The sequence below is a fragment of the Choloepus didactylus genome, chromosome 5 (genome assembly GCF_015220235.1).
Source record: "Choloepus didactylus isolate mChoDid1 chromosome 5, mChoDid1.pri, whole genome shotgun sequence".
Lineage (NCBI taxonomy): Eukaryota > Metazoa > Chordata > Mammalia > Pilosa > Megalonychidae > Choloepus > Choloepus didactylus.
In genome coordinates this window covers 61,107,758-61,130,615 of record NC_051311.1, presented here as the reverse complement: position 1 = coordinate 61,130,615, position 22,858 = coordinate 61,107,758, and the positions used below count along the sequence as shown (strand labels likewise).

The window sequence follows — 22,858 nt, the reverse complement described above, 5'->3', positions numbered from 1 at the left end:
GATGTGCAGCAATTACTTCACAGAAGAAATGCACATACTTTGCGAAGAGACAGTTAACTATTTCAATTGGAGGATAAATTTAAGCATTTAAACCTAATATAGTCATTCTGAAAAAGCACTGGAAAAGAATAATTATTGGGACTCTGAAATAACTATATCACTAATTTTTCAAATTAGGGTTCCACAGCACCTTCTGCATATGCTATTGTGATTTATAGTATCGGTGACTGAAGTATGTAAGAAGCGGTCAGATTATTCTCATCAGAATCTAAAATCCAGAACGAAAAGGAATGCTTATTGTTTTTACAAGGACCAGTCATGGCTTTTGCCCACTACCACTTAGAATTTTTTTCAAATGAATATGGCACTGCAGTTACGGGGAAAAAATTTCATGAAGAATGAATTTCTTCCTTTTGCTTATGCTGATAAGATCTCATATATATCTCACACATCATATATATAGTTATATATGAACGTGTGGGAGATATATATATCTCATTTATTTACATAGTATGTGTGTATGTGTGTGTGTGTATACACACACACACACACACATACTCTCTATATATACATACTATATAAACAATTATATTATTTTGCTTCCTTAGCAGAAGTAAACAAATATGATAAGTTTTCTATATTATCCTTTAAGCAGGCTTCTCAAAGATTTGGCAGGAGAATAAAGGTGGGTATATTCTTTTGCATCTATGGGTGCAATTTGACAAGGCATTTTCAACAGACAAAGCATAAGCTCAGAGATCAGTTATCTGGTAAACTTTCTTGCGTTTTTTAAGTCCTTGGAGGGTGGAGACCAAAGGACTGAGTTGGCAAGTGACTATAAAGTAACTTGAACAAAACACACTGAGATAAGACTGAGTATGGCCCCCTGTTTTCATATAAAGGAGTCTTCTAAAGCTAGAGTCCATTTCCTGAAAATAAGTCTGCATATGGAGATTTGCTACCAAATTAGCATAGAAAAAAATAGCATAGTTCATTAGTAGGGAAATGAAAAAAAAAACAGTTGATAAATTAATAGGGACTCATACAAGAAAACAGAGTGACAGCAAGTGGTATCTCTTACTTTGCTGAGCCTTTCAGAGACATGACAACTGCAAGCACAACCCCACCCATTACACACTAGCATGTTTCCATTCCTCCATATCCCCCAATTTCCAACCATCAACTTGATCTTTTTTTTTTTTTTTTTTTCAGGCCAGGTTACAATAGGGTTGAAATTCTATAAGTCAGGCTGATTCTGTTTGAAGATCAATTTTAACCATCAACAAATTTTAAGGTACTGGCAACATCTGAAAGGAAAGCTACTTTTCACAACTCTTTTTTAAACAGAAAACCCACTTAAAATTGTAAAACCCTCCATCTCAAGCATTAAAATAATCTTTCAAGAACAAAATCCTTTCTTAGTGTCTCTTAGCCCACAAGCCATTTCCAAGTCTGGTCTGCACTGCCATGCTTTATGCTGATTTTGAGCAGGTTGCCTTACTTTGTATTTTTCTTCCAAATCTGATAGTAAAGTTGGAGCCTGAAATGTGAAATCAATAAACCACATCAGTAACTCTTGTGTGGCAAAAAGGTGAACAGTGGAACTACACTGTTTATATTTAAGTGAAATGCCAGTCTGTTCTTGCATGAGCAAACTAAATTAAGTTAACTTCCCTCGGGGCTTGAGGATTTCACAAGAAGAAGAAGATCTGTCACTCCTCTTCAGAACCTAGCTTCAAAATGTTAGGGAGGCATCGTAGTGCAGCAGTTCTAATTCGAGTATTTAGGAGAGATTAAAGATGAAACTTTTAATTGGTGGTGATACTAACTCATTTTCTGCTGACCTATATGCATTTAATGAATATTTGCTTACAAGAAGCAGTTGAACAAGTAGTACAGGATCTGGAGCTACAGTTTTGAGCTGAAGTCCTGGCTGTGCCACTTACTAGCTCTGAGACCTTGGGCAAATCATTTAATTTTTCTGAGCCCTTGTATTGTGGTCTACAGAATGGAAATAAAAATTCCTATCCTGCAGTGATTATTAGAAGCATATGTAATTCAGTATATGGAAACAGTCTGTGCATTTTAAAGCACTAAAAATCTTCATTATTTTATTAGATTAATCAGACCTCTGGAGTATCCTCTCAGGGTGAAGGTCAAAACGAACTGAGAAGTGAACAGGAAGGATTCTCTGCACAATAATAGCTTCCATTTCTGTAATACTTACTCTGTGCCAGGCACTGTGCTATGTGCTTTGTATGCATTTTCTCAGCAATCACAAACACCTAACAAGGTAGATGGTATTATCTCCATTTTCCAGGTGAGGCAAAAGAGATTTAGAAAGGGTATATTACTTGCCCTTGGTCATGCAGCTTGTGAATGGGAAGGGCAGGATTTAAACCTCAGTTTGCTTGAGTCCAAGCCCAGGCTCTGAGCCAGCATCCTTTGCTGCTCAGTTCTTTTCTGTTTATTATAATGGTTGATCATCATATGGCCACATGGAACTCTGAACATAAGTTAGCTCCAAGTTTCATGATTTCAACAATGAGAATATGGGCAGACCATTAAAACCAGCTTTGGTCCTAATTAGAAGCAGCACCAAACTTAACCCACCAAGAGTAAGGCGGAAATTTGAGATGAGTAGGATGTGGCCGGCAGCAAACTGTCAGAAGACCTGGATCCTCAGACACATTTCTGATTCGCAGTGCGACCTTTATCAATTCACATCTTCTCTAAAGCCTTGTTTTCCACTAATTTCAAAGAAGTTCAAGTAAAAAAGAGCATAGTGATTAGTCCAACAGATCATGCATGTGAATATGACAGTGTTAAAATACTATCTTCAAAATATAGTCCAGCAGTCTAATCCTCCTAAGTTTCCATTTCTATGAGGCAGTATGGCAAGATGGTTAAGCACAGACTTATGGAGCCAGAATGCCAAGCTCTGCCTCTAGCTCTCTGTATATCACTGGGTAAGTTACTTAAACTCTCTGTGTCTCAGTCTCCTTATCTGTAAAATAAGGATAATAATAGCACCTACCACATAAGGTTGTTGTGAGGATTAAATAAGACACTACATGTCAAGCAATTAGAACTAGAGATAGCACAATGTAAACATTCAAGAATGATAGCTATATAATAATAAAAAATCATTTTTCCTTTATCACATTATAAACAGAGATTTGGCAAAAAGATCACTGCTCATAAATAGGAAGCAGTTCACAGATTCTGCTTAACACATTTTGCCATACACTGATACATTCCAGAGTAGCCAATTACACAAGTCCCTGATTAATAATAGAATCTGAAAAGATGCCCGTGGGATATCCATCTGAATTTACTGAAATGAATATTGTTAGTAGTGTAGATTTTTTGCCAACAGTAAGTTGGGAGTTGGGTATTTAAAAGAAAGGGACTAGAGATCAAAAACTGGTGACAATTTTTTTTTTTTTTAATTCCTGGGGAATCATCCAGGAACAAAATAGAGCAAAACTTCCTTGGGAATGATTTATGAGCACAAGCCTCTACTTACACAGAGGTATCAAGCAATCTGTTGACAGGTTTTTTTCCAGGCACAGAAGTCCTCAGGAGGCATTTGTTCAGAAGATCAGCACCTGGAATTTAAATGATAGTATGAACCCTTAGGAAATCTCCCAAAGCAACAGCAGAAGTAAAAGACAGTTGTTTTCTCTTAAGCAAGTTACTCCACCTATGACATAAGCAGATGCTTTTTTTAAAATGAGAAATAAAAAAAGCACCTTCTCCTTCCTGCTTAAGACACATAGGCTGGGAAAGTTCCTGTACAATGAGCAGCATATGCCTCCTTCATGCTTGTTCTCTCTGTACTGGAGAAAACCAGAGGTGTGGCTGTTGCTAAGGAAACCATCCACTGACATGAGGCTGAGCATTTCACAGATCATCAAGGTTTGATCAGCAAGATGTCTTATGAAAGAAAATAGATATAAATCTCTAGATCCAACCACAGAAAAAAGGCATGAAAGCAGCCTGCACAGAAGATATGAGGAGGTTCCTATTTTCAAAATTGATTTTGCAACCTCATGATGTAGCAGCACAGTCCACAGAAGGCCAGAAGAGGGTAGCACTAGTCTCGAAGTACAATCTTCTTTTATTGTTTCAAAATCAAACAGGGCAATTTAGAAGAATTGAAGCCACATTACACTATCTCCTGCATGGTCTAACTTAAAAGGTAGAATGCATTTTTCACCACATCACCAAAGAGGAAGTTGATGTCATAGAGATCTTCATTTCTGGAAACTGACTATTCAAGGTAACACTTCTACCTACATGATGCCACCTGCCACAGCAACTGGGAGCACCTTCAGAACTGCTCCAAGGGGGGTTTCTGAAAAAGGTGCTTAAATCTCACAAACTCACATTTCTCCCGGCAAGAGGCTAGCTGAGTGACTCAGCAGTCTGATGAAGAAAAGTCCACTCTATCAAGTTAGCATACTGCAATTTCTAAGTTAATGATTACAACTCCACACAGGAACTTAAACATGGCCGAGGCCACAGAGCATGCCATGCTTATCAGCAAACAAGGATGACAGGTCTAGATATGTGGATCAAAACTGATTAGTGAAGAAAATGATTTGTGATTCACAGGTGTAATCTTTAAGCCAAGTGTTACTTAACATCTTTAGTGAGTAGGAACCTAATGCATTTAAAGATGCTATCAAAACAGGAACATAATGTGTTGGGAAGATCCTTGAGGGTTGGGATTAAAATCTGAGAAGATCTTGACCAGCGAAAGAAATGCTCAGAAAAAGCCATAGTTACAGATAATACTGTCTTAGGACAGAAAAACAACTCTGACATATTCAAGTTGAGTACAGATGGGAAGGAAGATATTTAAGTGTAAATATAAAATTCAAATCAATGTGAAGCCATTAACTCACACATGACTTTTGGATATTTAAATACTATGAGACAATAATGGCATGTTTCTCAAATTGTCTGATCATAAAAGATTAAGATAGGAACCAGAATCAAGAGAGGAGCACTTTCATTTTTAACAACTGAAGCCTGTACCATTGCGAGGAGCACCCATCTGCTGTTTTCTTGAAGTTTTCAGTATTTGGAAATGTGGTTAGTTCATTTAAGCAGCAAGAAGCTTTCCTTCAATTAACCTGTTTCTTAAGAAGCATATGATAAAACCTTATTATGTAGCATGTTTCTTTCATTCTCTCTATTGCCCATCTACAGAATGTGAAAGTGCTTTATAACCATTGTAACTGCAGCCTCCTACGATTTAGATGTATGTGCATTTTTACAGATGGGAAAACTAGAGTACAGAAAGGTTTGGCCAGGAAAGTCAGATGAATTTGACAAACACATTTTCAGCTTCCCACTACTATCCCCACCTCTCTTTAAGAGCACTGGAAATCTGTACCTTTTACAGCTCTTGTGGATTCTAATCTAAATCCAGGACTGAGGTTGAAGCTTACAGCAAACCGATCACCAAAGAGGAGAGCATCGAACTGCAGCCCAGCCAATGAGCATGCTTCACGAATGGGATTCCTGCTTCCTTTTCAGGCAAGGAGCCAAGGATCCACTTATACTGTCAACATGACAACCCTTTGTCTCAGATGACCCCCAAAGGAGAGCAAATAAGACAGATCAGTCTGATGTAAGTACTCATATAAACTGATAATGTCATTGGAGCATAACAAGGGCTGCAAACACAGGGGACAAACATTGAAAGTATTTTTCCCTGAGCCACAGACATGAGAGTGATTGCACATTTGACTTGGAAAGTCACATCTTTCATGGAGGGATTAACCAACAGTAATACTGCAAAGCCCTAAAACACTTCTCAATACTCGTGATAAAGAAAGACATCTTCAAATCAATCAGTAAGTATCTACTGATTGCCTCCTGAGAGCCCAGCACTGTGCTAGACACTGCTAGAAAAATACAGAAGATGACGATGTGTATATGTTTGCATGTGACCTTATAACCTAAGTCTGGAAGGAAGTGTAATATAAAGGTACAAATAAAGTGCTAAAGCATATTATGCTGACAGGGAGTACAATTGGTATTGAGGATGAGATGAGCTTGGGGCAGGCTGACATAGTTAGGTGAGGTTTCACAGAGGAAAGGGGCCTGAGCTAGGCTCTGCAGGGTTGGTGGCCTGGCAGGTGGAAGGAAAGGGAGAATCTCAAGGAAGGGGCAGTAAAATCACATTAAATGTTGTAGGGAGGACAAGATAAACAAGAATGGGGAAAAAATCAGCTGCATTTGGCAAGCAGGACCTTTGGGAATTTAGACTGCAAGAGATCTGAGATGACACAGGAATACTGAAGGTGATGGGAGTGTGTGTGTGTATGCATATTTCCCCCCACACAGGGTGGAAGCTAACTGGGATCAGAGATGGCAGGAGATGAGAAGAAACATGAACTTTAAGGGTTAGAATAAAGAGATGTTTGTTAAGACCTAATATGTGGGAAGTACTGTGCCGGAGACAAAAAAGGAACAAAACACAGTGCCGGTCTTCCTGGAGTTTACAAGCTAGTGGGGGTGGGGGTGGTACATACAAGTAAGCAGATGATTATTATAGTGGAATAAATAGTAAGACAGGGGAGATTCTAGGGGCTATGGGGCCCACAGGCAGGGTTAGGACAGGCTTTCCCATGGGTTTCATCTCCACAGAAGAAATGGGGTCTGGTCAGTTTCTTATAAATTTCCCAGAGAAGTTGGGGAGCCTTTCTCAGGACGCCTTAATGAATAAGGTATATAGATATCCATTTGTCTGGAATGAAGTTTTGGATGAAGACAAAGAGAATGGATTAAATGACACCCTGTAAATGCCTTTCAGCTCAATACAAGTCTTCTTCCTCAACCCCAATTCCTTCAGAAGGCAAAAGAGGGATGATCAAGTCACGGGATTCTGAATTACACTCACACTGGAGGTGAAACATAAGAGTGACTTTCACATGAACAGTTAAGACAAGAAGAACTTTTCCATATAACCGCAAGGGCAAGGAAATTGAGCATGACTAACAGAGAACAGCAATGGAGGAAGGGAGCATTTGGTTAGGCAGGGACTTGAGAGCACATGAAGCCTCTATCCTGAATCTGTTCACTTCACATAAGAAGGCTACTACTAAGGCACCCACTCCAACAAAGAGGCAGCAAAGGGGGTGGAGGAATTTTTAAACTAATGCAAATATAAAATCTTAAGAAGAAAACAATACAAGGCTTAAGATTCCATTTTTCCAGTTTGCTGTGGAACTGTGTTAGGAAAATTTTATCCATGGTTTAAATTTAAAACATTTGCTGGGTTATAATTTTCTAAGTGCACACAAATTTAACAGAGCAAGGTAGATTCAAGTTAAAATATCACTACCACACTCTGTTTTACTCAATGGTGCCCGAAGATGGCCCTACTTCCCTTGAAGAGTGACCCTGAGGAAAGGCCATTATGGACACGTGGTGGCCCTAAAACAACCAAACTCTTCTCTCTAGTAGCTATTTATCTCAATTGTGCCATTTACATCAGAACTAGGAAGGGAATCGACATCAAGTTTAGTGTGGCTTTGATGGCTGAATAGGGGCTCATGCCTTGCTGGAGAGAGAAAAGAGAAAAGCCAACACAAAGGTCAAGTCAGCTTATCTCATCTCAGGCTTTGGGTCTCACTTGCCCCTGCTTTGTAATAACAAAGCTAACTGATAATGGGTATAAAACAGTATTTTTTTCAGATCTTATTTTATCATTGATTTTATGTTAATTTTTCTAATACCTACAAAATAGAGAAATAAATTATCTACTTTAAAAATGAAGATAATACAGGTGATAGGGGAAAAACATTGAGATATAATTCCAAAATCACGCTTGAAGCTTAAAAAAGCTAAGTTTTCCTCCTCACTGTTGCATGGGCTGGGTGTGGATGGGGGTGGGGTGGGGAGGGAATGGCACTTACTGTTACCAGGACTGAAGAGCAGCTCCTTCCACTGAAAGATCATGTTGGAGACTCTTAACTGGATTCTTATGACATATTTAATTTACATTTTTGGGGGAAAACACATTTTGCAATAATCATGCCACTAAAATAACACTGGCAAATAACAACTGATTTGTTTCAAAAGGTACTTTCAATGATAGTTGCTTAGATGCTACCTGGAAGGAATAGGTACAGGATTTATTCCACAGGGGATCCCTGGTCAGACAGTGGGTGAAAATCCCATTTATATGACTTGCTTTTCCTCTTCAGACAAATTATTTAGTCTGTTGGCTCAGCTTCTCGCCCTTACACAAATAAAGGCAACATCATCTTCTTATGGGCTGTGGTGAGGGATTTAGAGGTGATACATGGAAGCTCCTGGCAGAATGCCCACTTGCAGTGGGAGATGCACACTGGTCCCTCTCCTTTTCTGATGATACCACAAGTGGCCCATCACTGGCTCATGGGGATAGTCAATGTGAAGCAAGGTGCTGTCACAAAAGCCACCAGAGACAGGACATTCGTGACTGTCTCAGTAGGCACAGCAGGCATAGGCTGGTTTACCCCTTGGCTTACAAGGAAATGAGTTATCTCCTGCAGGGTTCATGACTCCCCTAAGGCCCCAGACAAGCAGGAAGAGGGTGAGTCTGCAGTTCTTCCTAGGCCCTCCTCCTCCAGTTGGCTCGGTTTCTCTATCTGGTTCCTTCCTCATTTCCCCCCTTTATTCTATTTCCAAAAGGCACTTTCAAGCTTCTAGAGCCTCTTGTAAGCATTACATTTACTCAGTGCTCAAAGGAGTGCATATTCTTAGAACACTGCTCAATTCTTTCTCCTGTGGGAAAGTCTGAAAGTTTGTTTTACTAAGAACTAGCATAGCATAAATTAATTCTCACAACTCAGTGCCCCCCCCCCCCAAAAAAAGGTAGATCAAGTCTCTAGTTCTGGATGTAGATAGGAATTCTATTATTCTTGTTTCTGTCCAGCAACTAATAAATTTACATCACTGTAAAGGGAGATTTTGAAAAACCTGCTTATGACAAATAAACAACTGATTTGTTTCATTCTGTAAAAATGAGGTTCTCCTTTCTGACCTAAGAAATTTTCTGAACGTTCCTCAAAGGGCATGCTGTCTCTCCTCGATGGGAGGTTAGGGACATGCTGGACCCTCCTTCCAAGGTTGGAACAGGGAGTGGAATGGTGTAGAGGAAGGTGCCTAGACCCAGGGCCCAGAGGCCTGGCTTCAGACTGGCCTCCCTATCCAGCTATGCAACCTTTGGCAGACCAAAGCCTCTCTGGTTTAGTATCTTCATGTCTGAAATAAGGAAGTTCTATGTGATAGTTTTCCCTTTGCTCTAAAATAAGATGATTCTAAAATACGACATTGAAGTGCAAGGCTGGTTTCTGCTCTGGACCTTATCTAAGGGGTTTAAGTCATAGCTCACGTGTGGAAAATGGCCCTGCCAAAAAAGAAACATTCCAAATCATTTAAAACCATTAAGAATGTTGGCTCTGACTTCAGAAGGCAGGATAAACAAACCTGTGCCTAGACGGGAACTCACTTGATTTCTCTGCCTTGTTTTAAAAACTCATCACTCATCAGTGCCTGAATGCTTCCCAAATACCTTCTAATAGCATCAATGTTTAATATTGTCATATTTGTACTATTAACACAGCTTTTTAAAAGGCTGGTGATAATTCAGTTTTGAATGACCACTAATCTTTTTGTATGGTAACTAGATGGCTTTAAAAAATTATTTTTTATTTTTTATTTATTAGAGAAGTTGTGGGTTTACAGAACAATCACGCATAAAATACAATATTCCCATACACAACCCCACTATCAACACCCTGCACTGGTGTGGGACATTAGTTACAACTGATGAAAGCACATTTTTATAACTTTACTACTAACTATAGTCCATGGTTTGACTTAGGGTTCACTATTTGTGTATTGTAGTTCCAAGGACTTTTAAAAAACTTATTCTGCTACCATAAATACAATCTAACATTTTCCCTTTTAATCACACTCAGATATATACTTCAGTGCTGTTAATTCAGATAGGTTTTTTTGCAACCTCTATCCAAAAGTATGTTAGTTCTCCTACCCCACACAGGGTATAAAACAAAGAATAAAGCTTCCCTCCCCTTTAAAATCTTCTTTCCCCCTAACCATACTCCCAAATCCAGTGAGCCCAGAGATTCTTTTAACTGGAAGGGATTCTGAAATCAACTGACCTCTAATTTCCCAAAGCATTTGATTCAGCTTTTATGGATCTGAAATCATAAAAGTTCTAGGAATCAGAAGATGGTTTTGGTTTGTAGCAGAATTTGCCTGAATTCTTCTGCCTTAGAAAAGCTAAGAAGGCTTTTCACCATTCATATTTTTTATAAATATAGTACTCATGGAATGTAAACAGAAAAATAAAGGTATAAACTCCAACTTCTGGGTCAGAGTCACAGTGTATTTGGCAACTAAGTAGTCAAGTTCAAGGTACTTGCTGGAAATCCTCTGTGCTCCAGGTTGGCTACAAAAATGAACATACCCTCAAAAGTTTTTATTTGCTCAAGAAAATGATTGCGGTTTTGCCTCAGGAATACTTAAGCTGTAAAGCATTAACTGTGCATGTGGTGCGTAAAGTAAAAAAGTTGAATATATTTTAAGTAAAAAAATTCCATACACAAAAAAAAACAAGAGACATGATGCTAGCTTTTCCAATTTCAAAAGCTCACAGTGGTGACAGCATAGTTAACCACATATAACATTTGTATTTAGGTGACTGTTTGTCACCAGACATTTTTATGGCCTTTTAAGAACTGAGTAAGCTGGTAGTATTTACTAAGAATTATTATCCAGCTATGAAAATGTACAGAGCTTTTTGTTTTATTTTGCTTTTGGAAATTTCTGATCAGCTGAAATGATGACTGGGTGGTGAGACTTGCATTTCTTCTCTTGCTACTTGATAAAGGCTTATTTTTCCAGTCAAAGAGAGATATTATGGTTAACTTTTTTTTCTTAGACTGAGGTCATCTCTATTCATCAGTGTAGTAAACAAGCAAAATATTAAAAACAACAACAAAAACTCCTTTCAAAAGCAACAGTATATATTTTTTCTTCTCTGGGAATGAACAGAAAGCATCATAATTTTTTAAACAACACCCACTGAAGTATTTACGAATAATTTTTAGAAAAGCCCCAACCTTCACTTTGCTCATTTCCTAGAATATCAATGTCACATTACTCCTAAAAGGAGCTCCCTTTATTCACAACAAGGTCAAACAGAATCTTAAAACATCCTTTCAAAGTCCTCTTTTTTCCATTTTTAAAGATATCTGTAAATGGATAATTTTGGTGTGTTTAAATAAAATGGCCATAACCATAATTGTGGGAAAAACATTTTTGTGCTTTGCCCAAGACACAGCTAGGAACTACCGTTAGGATAATTTCTCCATTTTGGTCCTTCAGTTGACTTTATATCAATTTCTTATCAACTTAAGGAGACTTTAAATGGTTAAAAAAAAGAAAAAGGATTTTTTTTTCCTTTGTTCTCTATGTGATACTGAAAGAGCCCTTATAAAGACTCAAGGTGAGACAGAGAGGCCCCCTTGCTACTGCCCAGTCCCAGTCTGCCTGAGACGGCCCCACCAGGCACTGTTCCCAGGGCAGTGACTTAGCTATAGGGGACCACCTGCTGCATGGTGTTGCTGCCTCGTGGGTCATTACCAGTCACGAGGGCAGAGGGACGGAACAGAGCTGAATGGACCCAAAAGGTTAAAGACTAGCCCAGAGCCAGATCAAGAGCTGGGCCAAAAGGAAAGCCTTTGTTCATGAAAGAAAGAGTCAGTCCTTAAAGCAGAGGTATTACACAGTAGAAGATCTTCACACCTGGATCCTAGGTGCCTTGGTTGACTCCATGAGCCTCATGGAGGAAACCAAGGGAACACCAAGATAAAAAAATGAAGGGAGGGCCACATGGCCCTCCTCCCCCATTTTCAAGAAGAAAAGGGGTTAGTTACCCTGGAGAATCTCCCTATAACTCCACTTTGATCAAGTCATCATGATTTTCAAAAGTAATACATGGAATCTACAATCTATAGGACACCTGAGTGTATTTGAGGCTTTTCAGCCATCTATGTCTACCCCACCTTCAGGGCCCTCTCTCTACTTCCTTTAGATAAATCCTTTATTTCAACTAAAAAGATCTGCTTTGTGACCCCTGCTCCGCACCTTTTCTCCCCTCACTCCCCAGGTGTCTTTTTGGGGGGATAGAAAAATTCTTAAATCAAAAGAAGTTTACAGGTTGACACTATGGCTTAATTAGAATAAATGTGTCCAAATCTAACAGATAATGACTGATTTATATAATATTATAACAGAGTTCCCTCAAAACAATGGGTCCTAGTTCCATTGTAAGGCTCCTAAAAGCAAAATCCAATATCAAAATTGAAAATTCATACTTATCATAGATGAAAACAACTATCCATAAAGCAACGCATGTCACACACTTTTTTTTATTGGCAACTTATAAACCACTGGCCTCAAGTATAACTCTACCTTGTATTAAGTCATTTTTCTACATTCATATAGTTTCAAAACATGGGAAGTGTCTTTTAGCTACTGAAAACCACTAACTGATCTAATACGCAAAATGTCTTCAAACATACCTTACATTTTGTGTCAACATATGTGAATATACAGACTATCATAGTACTAGTGACTCTTACTTTGTCCACTGCCTTGAAGCAAATTATGTTTCCACTCTTAGCAATCCTGTCACATGTATGACATAGAAACGAAAATTCCCTTTTAATATAGCCATGTTTTCAAATAGGTTAGTTTTCTTGTATAGTTTTTACTTATATTACTGCACAAGCATCATAGATTTTTTTAAAACTTAGAAACTTGAGATATTTCTCAAAAATAAACTTTCATCATTTAGTTCTCAATAATTAGTTATTAGTGCTTATAAAGGATATTCCATGGTTGATTTCAAGAAAGCTAACAACCCTAAAGCCAGATGCATTTCTGTTTGTAATCCACTCTGCTTGCTGCAGGAAAGTCATGTGATTTCACTGGATTTTTGACAAAAAACTAAATTATCTTCAAAAATTAACACAAGTTTTGCATCTCACAGAATTGTTAGTTCAGCTTTAGTTGGCTATCTAGTTCCTTACAAAAGGGCATACAGATCTCACATTGTTACAAAGAAGCAGGATAAAGTTGCACAATGTAGTCTGTGAGATTAAAATTAACTTTTGATAAAAGGAAGGAATACTTGTATAGAAGTAACATTTTATCTACCATAAAAATGCTCAAATTCTACAAAACCCACAAGCAATGAAAAGATAATTGGGTAAATTCAAAATCTGTAAAAACTATGCTCAAAATACATGGTATTTGGGAAAAGAGAAAAAGTTTATAAGTAGCAGTTTTTAAAAAGTAACCTTTTTCTATTATCAATTACATATCAACACACTTGCTATCTAATTGAAAATATGCTACAACCATAATGTCTGGAAGAGCAGTCTAACATTTTCTAAATAGATTTCCCCACATTTACCATATAAGGTAGCTGTTAACACTGCACAAGTATAATTAACAATAGTTTTAATACTTTTAAACAAAGATAATGGGTTTTCTCCCTCAAAACAAGTTTTAAACATCAAAACCTATGCTTATAAAAATTCAAAATTTCAGCAGTCTAAATATTTCAAATGGAAACCATTACAAACTTCTCAAATGTTTTTAAATTCTAGGTACGCCAACCTAGTTATCTAGTGTAAAATTCTTCAAAAATATTTCAGTGTCTCTTCACTGGAAGGCTTTTTCTTAGTGCTGGCCTCGTGGTTGTCTTTGCTTTCTTCCTGGCTATCTCCATTATGTTGTGGCCGATTACACCCCTCGTGTGCTTTCCTAGCGAAAACACTGAGCTATTCCACTTGGAATTCTTTTTACTACATTACCCATTTTAAGTGTACAAAACCTTTAAGGTCCAATTCAATAATTCCTACCTGCTCTATGAAGCTTCCATTCATTCTGGTATGTCACCTTCGTCAGAACTCACAGCGCTTATGACTTAGCAATTTAAAGCCAAAAATATTTACTAAGTGCCTATAATATGTTAAGTACTTGTAATCAACAACAAATATTTATGAAACATGTACTATACATCAGACATTGTGTTAGGTGCTGGAAATATAAAAAAGAAGACAGTCCCTGCCATGGGTGGCATATCACAGTCCCACAGAAGAGAGAAATATTTGAGCAATACTGTTCAGTACATGCAATAAGCACATGTTTGAGAGTGGAGGCTCAGCAGGAGTGGCTAGTTCTGCCTGGAGTGTCAGAGAAGGCTTTACTGAGGAACTCTAGGTTGAATTTTAAAGAAGAACAGAGGTTTCCAGGTGGATAAGGAAGGGAGATGGGGAGGAATGTTTCAGAAAATAAGTGTGCTAAATGACATGATATATTCTCCTCAGTATTTCTACAGCTCGGGGTTCAAGGGTGGGGAGCACATAAGGCTGGGAAGGTGGAGATGAAAGGCTCTGTATGACAGGTTGAGTTCAGTTACACATACAAGGTACTTGTAATGTACAAAGTGTAACAACACAGTTATGTCCTATGTAGGAAAGAGAGGCGGACTGCAGGACTGAGGAGTTGGGAGTTTTATCGAGTAGAGGCACTTTTACTATATATTATCTTGTTTAATCACCACCATGTTCTCGAGCCACTTATTGGGCAATTAATCACACACTTCCTTGTGACTAGTCCATTTCTGTTGTCCCGTTCCTTAACGTTCCTGGCATTTTTATCTTCTCCCCGGCTGGACTACCAGTTCCTTATAGGCACAGAACAGAACTTCCCTGCTTTGATGGCTCCATACTGACCAGCACAGGGTCCTGTACCCAAAAGAGTTTAATAAAACTTTTTAATTGAAATTTTTAGGATGTGCTTTTGTCACACCGCCTCTCCAAGTAAGTATTTAAATTCATCAGCAAATACTTACCAAGTCCCTAGAATATGGATGGTACTTAAGCTACATGCAAAAAGTGGTGGGAAATATAGACTGGTTGAGGTTATGCTCTGGTGGTCCTGAAGTGCCAGGCTAAAGAATGTCTAACTCTTCTATAGAAGAGTTGGAGTAAAGAAATGATATGAGTGAACCATGTTTTAAAAAGATTAATTTGGGGGATGGAGAAAGGGAAACCCTTCCTAATAACAAGCAGTTATTAGTGTAAATGAGAGGTTAATAAGTGTTGCTGATGGAGGAGATGGAGTTTCTCCACCATCAGTACTGATATGCAGGGCCTTTATTTTAGGGCTCCTTGAGCTTAACTTTGTTCTTTTCTGAGCTTTGTCATACTTAAAGAAGAATGTATGGTGACAGGTCTTTGCCTGCTTTTATTTTCCCCCTTTTTGTTCCTTCTAATAATTGATGAATAACAGTTATATGGCAGATACTGTGCTATTCCACATGGGATACAGACATAAAAGACAGTCCCTACTCTCCAGAAGTTTGCTCAAGAGAGAAAGAAATGTATCTGGTTATAAAACACTGTGATAAGTTCCTAATATTTCTTCCCTCTCTCCTCTTCCTTCTAGCCTTCTGGTTGTCCTTTTCTTTCTCTTGCTTTTTCCAAGAGGATTTGAGGTGTAATGAAGGAAGTAAGCCATGAATGTATAAGAGAAAACCTAATACAATTCAGAGGGTTTCCTGGAGAAGGTGATACCTGACATGAATCTTAAGGATGACCAGGTGTTAGCCAGGTAGAGCAGACAAGGAAGACAGAAAAGCACGTACAAAGATAAAATCTGAGGAGAAGGACTTTGGCTCAGGGATCTGCTAAGAAATGATTTTAAACCTGGAAAATGCAGAGCCATTAAAGGGTTTTAAGTAAGGGAAAGACAATCAGATTTACATTTTAGGAAGATCAGTCTGGTGGCAAAATGAGAGGGCAAAGCTCAGACTAGAAAGATGCCAAGGCAGAATTTTTGGGCCGTGAAGATGGAAAGAGATGTGCAGTGAGTGACTGAGCAAGGTCTTTGTTAAAATACCTTTAAGATTAATGTATTTCACAGAGAATCCAGCCAGTTACGCATACACTGTCTGGCACTGACCACAAGGTGGCAGCCGCACACAGCTATTTCAGCAGCCAGGTCAAGGGAATTTTCGCGTTTGTTTCCAAAAAACTGGGGCACTTGGTTTTGATCACCAGCAGTGACTGGCCTTTTCTAGGCTTCTTAGATTAATAATTTTCAGTGATCAAGAATATAATGTTTACAGTTTAATTCACTGTGAAGTCTATTTAATACCTTATCTAATCAGGATAGTTCTCACTCACGAGTTTTGACAAAACTTCATGTCTGATACTTGCAAGACAATCAGCACAGCTTATATGCCCTCACCTTGGCTTTCTATTCCCAGACCCCCCAGATTTGGAAATCTCCTTACGAGTCTAGAAGCCTGCAGCAGGGTAGCAGAATGGCCTTCTTCCATCCAGAGATGGCCTGGAAGGCCTTCTAGTTTTGAGTATGTCATTCTTAGTGGAAAATTAGAACTACCAAACTTAAAGAGAATGAGGTTCACCAGTACATAGGGAAGAACCACTAAATAAATTCTGAAAAGGAGAGAAAAGCTTTCTAAGCTTGTCCCATAAACACATTTCCTTCCCACTGAAAACCTCTGCAGAAGCTTTTACAAGCAATGAAATACCTGTTGATTTGGGACTAAGTGTTTTTCTTATTCCTCACTAGGTTATTTTAAGGGTAGCCATATGAGCCCTCAGAAAAGTGCTGAGAATTTGAAACAACATAGATTTCAACTTTTCATGGAATGAAAAGTTTCAACGAGTTATCACCAAAGGAACCAGCAAGTGAGGAGCCTGGTCACCATGACTGAGTCTGACTCGGACCCTGGAAAGTGCTGGAAAACTGGTGATGCTGCCTGGAGACCTTGGCAAACCTGAGGGAAGCCCCAACCTTAGGTCAGTGATAACCACCCACATGACATCTGTTACCTGAGGGAGATGGAACAAGGTTTCCCAGGAGGCTGAGAGGGGCTGGTTTTTCTGATGAGTCAAGGGCCGCTGTTTAAACATCAGGTGAAGGGCACATGCAAGGCACACTGAGGACCCTTCACAGCCAGAAGTGCTCCTCCTTTGGCTTCCTCGGTCCATCTACTTGTCCTGATTGGCTCTACTGTAAACACATTAGACATCTGCTATTTGTCTCTCAGTGGGAAAGGCAGCTTAACAGCAGGAGAAAGAGTAAAAGATTCTTTCACCCGGAATGGAGGGTCATAGGAATGACAAAATCACCTTGCAGATACTGTTCTAAGAGTTTCACAAATATTACCCCATTCAGTTCTCACAACAGCCCTAAGAGGTGGGTATTATTATCCCCATTTTCAGGTGAGCAAACTGAGGCACAAAGGCATTAAGTAACTTTAATGTGCCCCAAATTACACAGCTAGTAAGTGGCAGACTGCGATTCAGACTCAGGCAACCTGACTGCCGCACACTGCCTCATCTTATCTAGAGGTCCAGTTACCTATGCAAAATCATAGAGCACGTAACTGGGGAGGAGGGTGTACTGGTTTGAAGCCGTTATGTGCCCCAGAAAAGGCCATGTGCTTTTAATTCACTCCTGTGGGTGCAGACCTGCTGTGGGTTGGACCTTTTGGTTAGGTTATATCAATTTGAGATGTGACCCACCCCTTCAAGGTGGGTCTTAATCCTTTTACTGGAGTGCTTTATGAGAGGATAAAGGACAGAAAAAGCTGAGAGAGCTTAGAGGGAAAAGGCCCGGAGAAGCTAAGAGAGGACCCACAGAGGAAGCCACTGGAACCAGAAGCTAAAAGCAATGAAACCAGGGGACAGAGGACCAGCAGTCCCAGCCATATGCCTTCCCATATGACAGAGGTGTTCCAGATGCCAGCAGCCTGTCTTCAGAGTCCAGGTGTCATCCCGTGGATGCCTTAATTGTGACATTTTCATGGCCTAAGAATTGTAAATTGTAAATTAATAATTTGCTTTGTAAAAGCCAATCCATTTCTGGTATATTGCATTCTGGTAGCTTTAGCAAACTGAGAGAGAGGGAAAGGAGCCAGAGGGAAGACACAAGAACTCGCCTGCTAGCCCCACTCCAGTGCTGACTCTACACCACCATGTGGTGTCTTCTATGTCCTTATTAACACCCCTTGCTTGATGGCCAGGAGAGATAGCTTGGTCCACAATCAAACCAATGGCAAACCATGCAGAAGTTTAAGAAGAAGGGGTAAAACCCCTGTATGAAAATCACCTCACGTTTCTTATCACATACAAAAGCCTGTTGTTCTTCAAAACTGATTCTAGAGACTGCCCATAAATCCCAGGAGGGATTCCTTCCTTTTATTGTTTCACTTAAATTGTACTTGATTTATTACCTCATTTTAAGTTTTTAATTGATTCAACACTATGTGGTTTAAATTGGTGCGCCAAAAATTATTAAGAATGGAATTGCTAAAGTTGTGTTGTTCTTGACATCAGAATACCAAGACATGCTTGAATCACCTCCCCAAAGAAAAGGACTGGGAACCACCTGAAACAAAGTGGACTATGTCTTCAAGCCCCAATTACAAGAGAAAACCACATCTCTGAGGGGAAAGAGTGGTCCCTGGGCCACAGTATGAGAAAGGTGGAGCTCCTTTTGAAGGGATCCAGCCATAACTTCATACATTCAGGTAGAATTGAGGTATGCTAAAAAAGAAGTCCACAGACATGGTTTTCAAAGCTACTCCCCTTTGTCAAATAATCCACTCACCATTCCTCATGAATACTTCAAAGAACAACAAAGAGGTAAAATATTGTACATACTTTATTAGAGCAAATGCATTTGCCACTGAATCCTCCCACTGGAATTATGGGGGGTGGGACTGGGGATGAATGTGTTTCAAAGCAGTACTGATGTGCTAAAAATATCTTTCACTTCTTTCATCTGTCTGGTCATTGTCTCAGAAGCAAACTCAGCACAGCTGGTTCATATAACCTGTTAAATCGCTGTTTACCTCCACTTTCTAACTGGATAAAGAGAGAATGAATGTTCTCAATTTTTTTTCTCCCTCACAGACATTAGTTCTTGGTTATAGACTAGAATATAAAAACATACTATTCAAACACAGCTGCTGAAGATAACTGTTTCAGACTGGCACCTCAGGAAAACTTTGAAAGCAGAGTCTTTAAAAAGAAAACAGAACACTGCTTACTGTAACGACAGATCAGTGCTAACAGCTCACCCCAGATACCCAGCTAAATGTTGGCAAAGAAATTCCTGATGATACTCATGCACATAAGATCTTGTAAAGGAAAACTTCTGCGTAACACATTTTGTGAACAAGCTGCTCTGAGCGCCTTCTGCAGTTTCAAGCTTCAAAGGTGTTCTGCTCTATTGCATAACCCATAACCTTGAGAAAAATCAGCCTTTCCTGCCAGAAGCTTCTCTGCATTCACCTGTTCCTACAGGTAGTAAAAGATTAGAAGGATCAGAACCACAGTGTTTATATAACAACTTTTACCACTCTTTCCTTCAAGCCCCACCCCACCCCACCCACCCTAGTTCGAAGTTCATTTCTTCTAAAAGGAGGGAGAGGTAGTTAAAAGAGCACACACAGAAAGAAGAGCCTTGAGGAGTGAGTGAATGAGCCATGCTCGCCACGATACTTCCTCAATCCTGCCACAGGGATGCCGCAGAAGGCACCGAGGACAGTGAACTCCACAGAAGAAGAGTGCCTGAAGGCAGGCTCTATTTGTATGAAGCCACCTTACTGTTCTCTTATGATTCCCAACCTTGAGGAGGCTTAAGACTAGAAATGGGGTCTGGATGACAGCCTGAGGAGATGGTTCCACTTAATCCTGTGGCTGACTTTCCCCAGAACTTCAGGGAGCCAACAGTACAGTTTTCAATTTTCAGAATTAATCAATGTTTTTGTGTTTAATCCTACTACCTTGCTATATTCACCACCAGTTCTTTAGCTTCACAATACTTACATGTGTGCACTGCAGAAGAGCACAGATGATCTATTTTAAAACTAATTCCATTTAAAGTCATTTTATAGTCCCTTAGGAAGATTTTCATGCTTTTAGGACCTGAAATGACTCCTGGTTTCAAATTCCCTGTAATTTGCTTTCATGGTACTTTTCTTGTTTATTAACCCTCAACAACTAAGTAACATTAATTGAAGGGGAAAGTGGAGGTTGAAGGCTCTCCAAAGAGCCTGGGGGATGCCCTAGGCTGGGGAAGTTTCAGAGGGGGTATCGAGAGATTCCATGAGACTTCTGAAATGGGAAAGCCTGCATCACCCACTCCTCCCAGAGCAGGAACAAACCAAACTAACGGCCTCCAAGTGGCTGTACTGCTAGCCTCTCCCATCCTCATCCAGGGCCACACCTGCCTTCTCCTCGATCCTGGAAGGCCAAGCTCATTCCCCACTCCAGAGCCTTTCAAATGTGCTATTCTCTATGCTTGGAACCACCATCCCCAACTGTTCCACCAACACATTCCTTCTCATCCTTTAGTTCCACCTTAGAAATTACCTCCTCTGAGAACTACTTAAAGGAAGTCCTTCTTTTTGTCTTATACCACCTTTTCCCTCATGGCACACACCCTGGTTTTTATTCAGCTGCTTTGCTGCGTGTTTATGTGTTTCATGCTATCTCAGCCTTAAGACCGTAAGTTCCATGATGACAGAGACCATGCCTGTTTTTTCATCATACTGTGTACCTGGCACAGCAGGTGCTAATAAATTTTTGATCAGTGTGTGAATGAAGAATGGTGTTAGCTTGCCTTGGCCTATCCTGAGTTGCTCTCATCTTTGAATTCCTGTAAAGGTATCTCACACCGTACCTCCATTCCTTCCTGACTGCTCTTCCCCCACCTCCCACAACAGAACAATAATAAATGCTGGTGTATCCTCTTACTGCAAATAACCAGATATAAATGGAGAAGTTCATAATTGACATTTCAAATAGTCACAGAAGGGATTTATGTACTTGGTCTAATGTTCTGTGGTGGCAAAATTCATTTCTCTATGAAACTAACACCCCCTCTCCTTCCCCCATTGACAGCAGTGTCAGGAGTACCTAGGATGCCAAGGCTGAGTATTTAATTCTGAATTTTTAAATTCTGGGCAGACATACTGCCCTGAAAATCGATTTTTCTTTTCCTCTGATTATGCTGTATTCCTCGGGTCATTTGCTTGTGAATATGATGCAGCTCCTGCATTCAAGGCAAGTCGTCCAAAGATGCTTCCAACTCACTCACTTCCACCCCACACCCCTGCAGGCCTGTGGAAAACACCACCCCAGTCTGTTATTAAGATCTATTCAACTATTTAATTACACAGCCCATCCCAGCTAGTCAACCTCTCTACAGCCTCTTGCTTGCCAACAAACCAGCCGCCTACTCACATTCTCCTGCTCACTTTCTTACTGCCCAGGCACACATATTTCCCATCCTGTTCAGGTCTCACTAACGTAACTATGATCTTATCTATTCAATTTTCTTAAGCACTTTACCTGAATCCCATTTCTCCTCTTTTCCAGCAGTCCTACCCACAAGAATAAAAGGGGAAGCAGCCGACTGGGTCTGAGTACAAAAGACTTACTGTAACATCTTGAAACTTGGAGAGTATCCATCACACTGGTTTAAGGCTTTCATTGGAAATATGTGGGGTGGGTAGGAGAATGCTAAAGGAGGAGGAGGAAATGAGAAAGGAGAAATTAAAATCTGTCAATTCTCCCTTTGAATCTAGTTGATTAGAACAAGACTGATGTGTTGTTTTTGTTAAAGATTCTAGTAACTGTTTGACAGACTTGACCTGGAATATCCACATGGTATATTAGAGTATGAGATCTGGAATGAGAATACTGAGCTCAAGTCCTGGCCATACCATTTACTAATAATCATCATATAAATTGGGGCAAGTTGAGGTTTCCAGATCAGTAAAATGGGGATAAAGAAATCTATTTCCCAGAGTTGCTATGAGGATTAAATGAAGTAATGTATATGAAAGCACTTTACAAACTGTGAAACACCAGGCAGTGTATTTGTTAAGTTTCTATTATTGTCAAGCATGTCATTTCCTCTATCTGGGTTTATATACAGAAGTAAACAATACCCAGTCCTGGCTCTCAAGGGGCCAACACAAGTCAGGAAAGATAGATGAGAAAACAAGAATTACAATGCAGTGTGATGAATGCACAAAAGGTTAAGGAGAGGGTGCTGTGGAAACACCAGGGGCACCTATCAGTCCTGAGTGCTCAGGGAAGGCTGCCTAGAGGAGGTTTCCTCTATGCTCTGAAGGGACCATAGTAGTTGGCCAGGAAAAGAGGGGAAGGAAGAGCCCCCTGGCAGAGGGAAAGCATGACCAGTTTCATTTGGCTAGACCAGAGAGCATCAAACAGAAATAGGGGGTACTCCTGAGAATAAAGCCAGGTCATCAAGGGCCTCTTGTGCTCTGTCAATGGGAAACCAGTTTTCCCCGACTGAGGCATTACATAGCCAACCAAGCAGCAATAATATCATAAGACAACAGGGTTCTGGGTCCTGAGAAGGCACTTAAATTATGGGGCCTGAACCTACTAGAAGATGCAACAGCTAGCTTCTATTCATTTCCAGTAAACAAAAGAAAGGCAATTCCTTCATGAATTTGTTTTTCTGGTAGTTGGGGCAGTTGCTTTGTTAATTATTTTCCTTGACATACTAATAATCTTTTATAACCAGCATCACATTATCTGAAAACACAGGGGTAAGTTGTGTTAATACACACCATAGGTAACAAACTGTAACCAGATGATCCAGAATGAGTCATGGCACAAAAATGCCCAGCTTTGGGGGACGCATTCATTCTTCTCTAATACAATAAACC

General features: G+C 39.7%; 1 long non-coding RNA gene across 1 annotated transcript; it reads right to left on the bottom strand.

Moving 5' to 3' along the window:
- Nucleotides 1-635: 635 nt before the first annotated feature.
- On the bottom strand, nt 636-21,624 carry LOC119534106. Its single transcript, XR_005216958.1, has 3 exons — nt 21,596-21,624; nt 3,530-3,611; nt 636-2,750 (listed from the first exon to the last, which is right to left on the bottom strand). It is a non-coding gene; the product is annotated as an uncharacterized LOC119534106 (long non-coding RNA).
- Nucleotides 21,625-22,858: the final 1,234 nt, after the last annotated feature.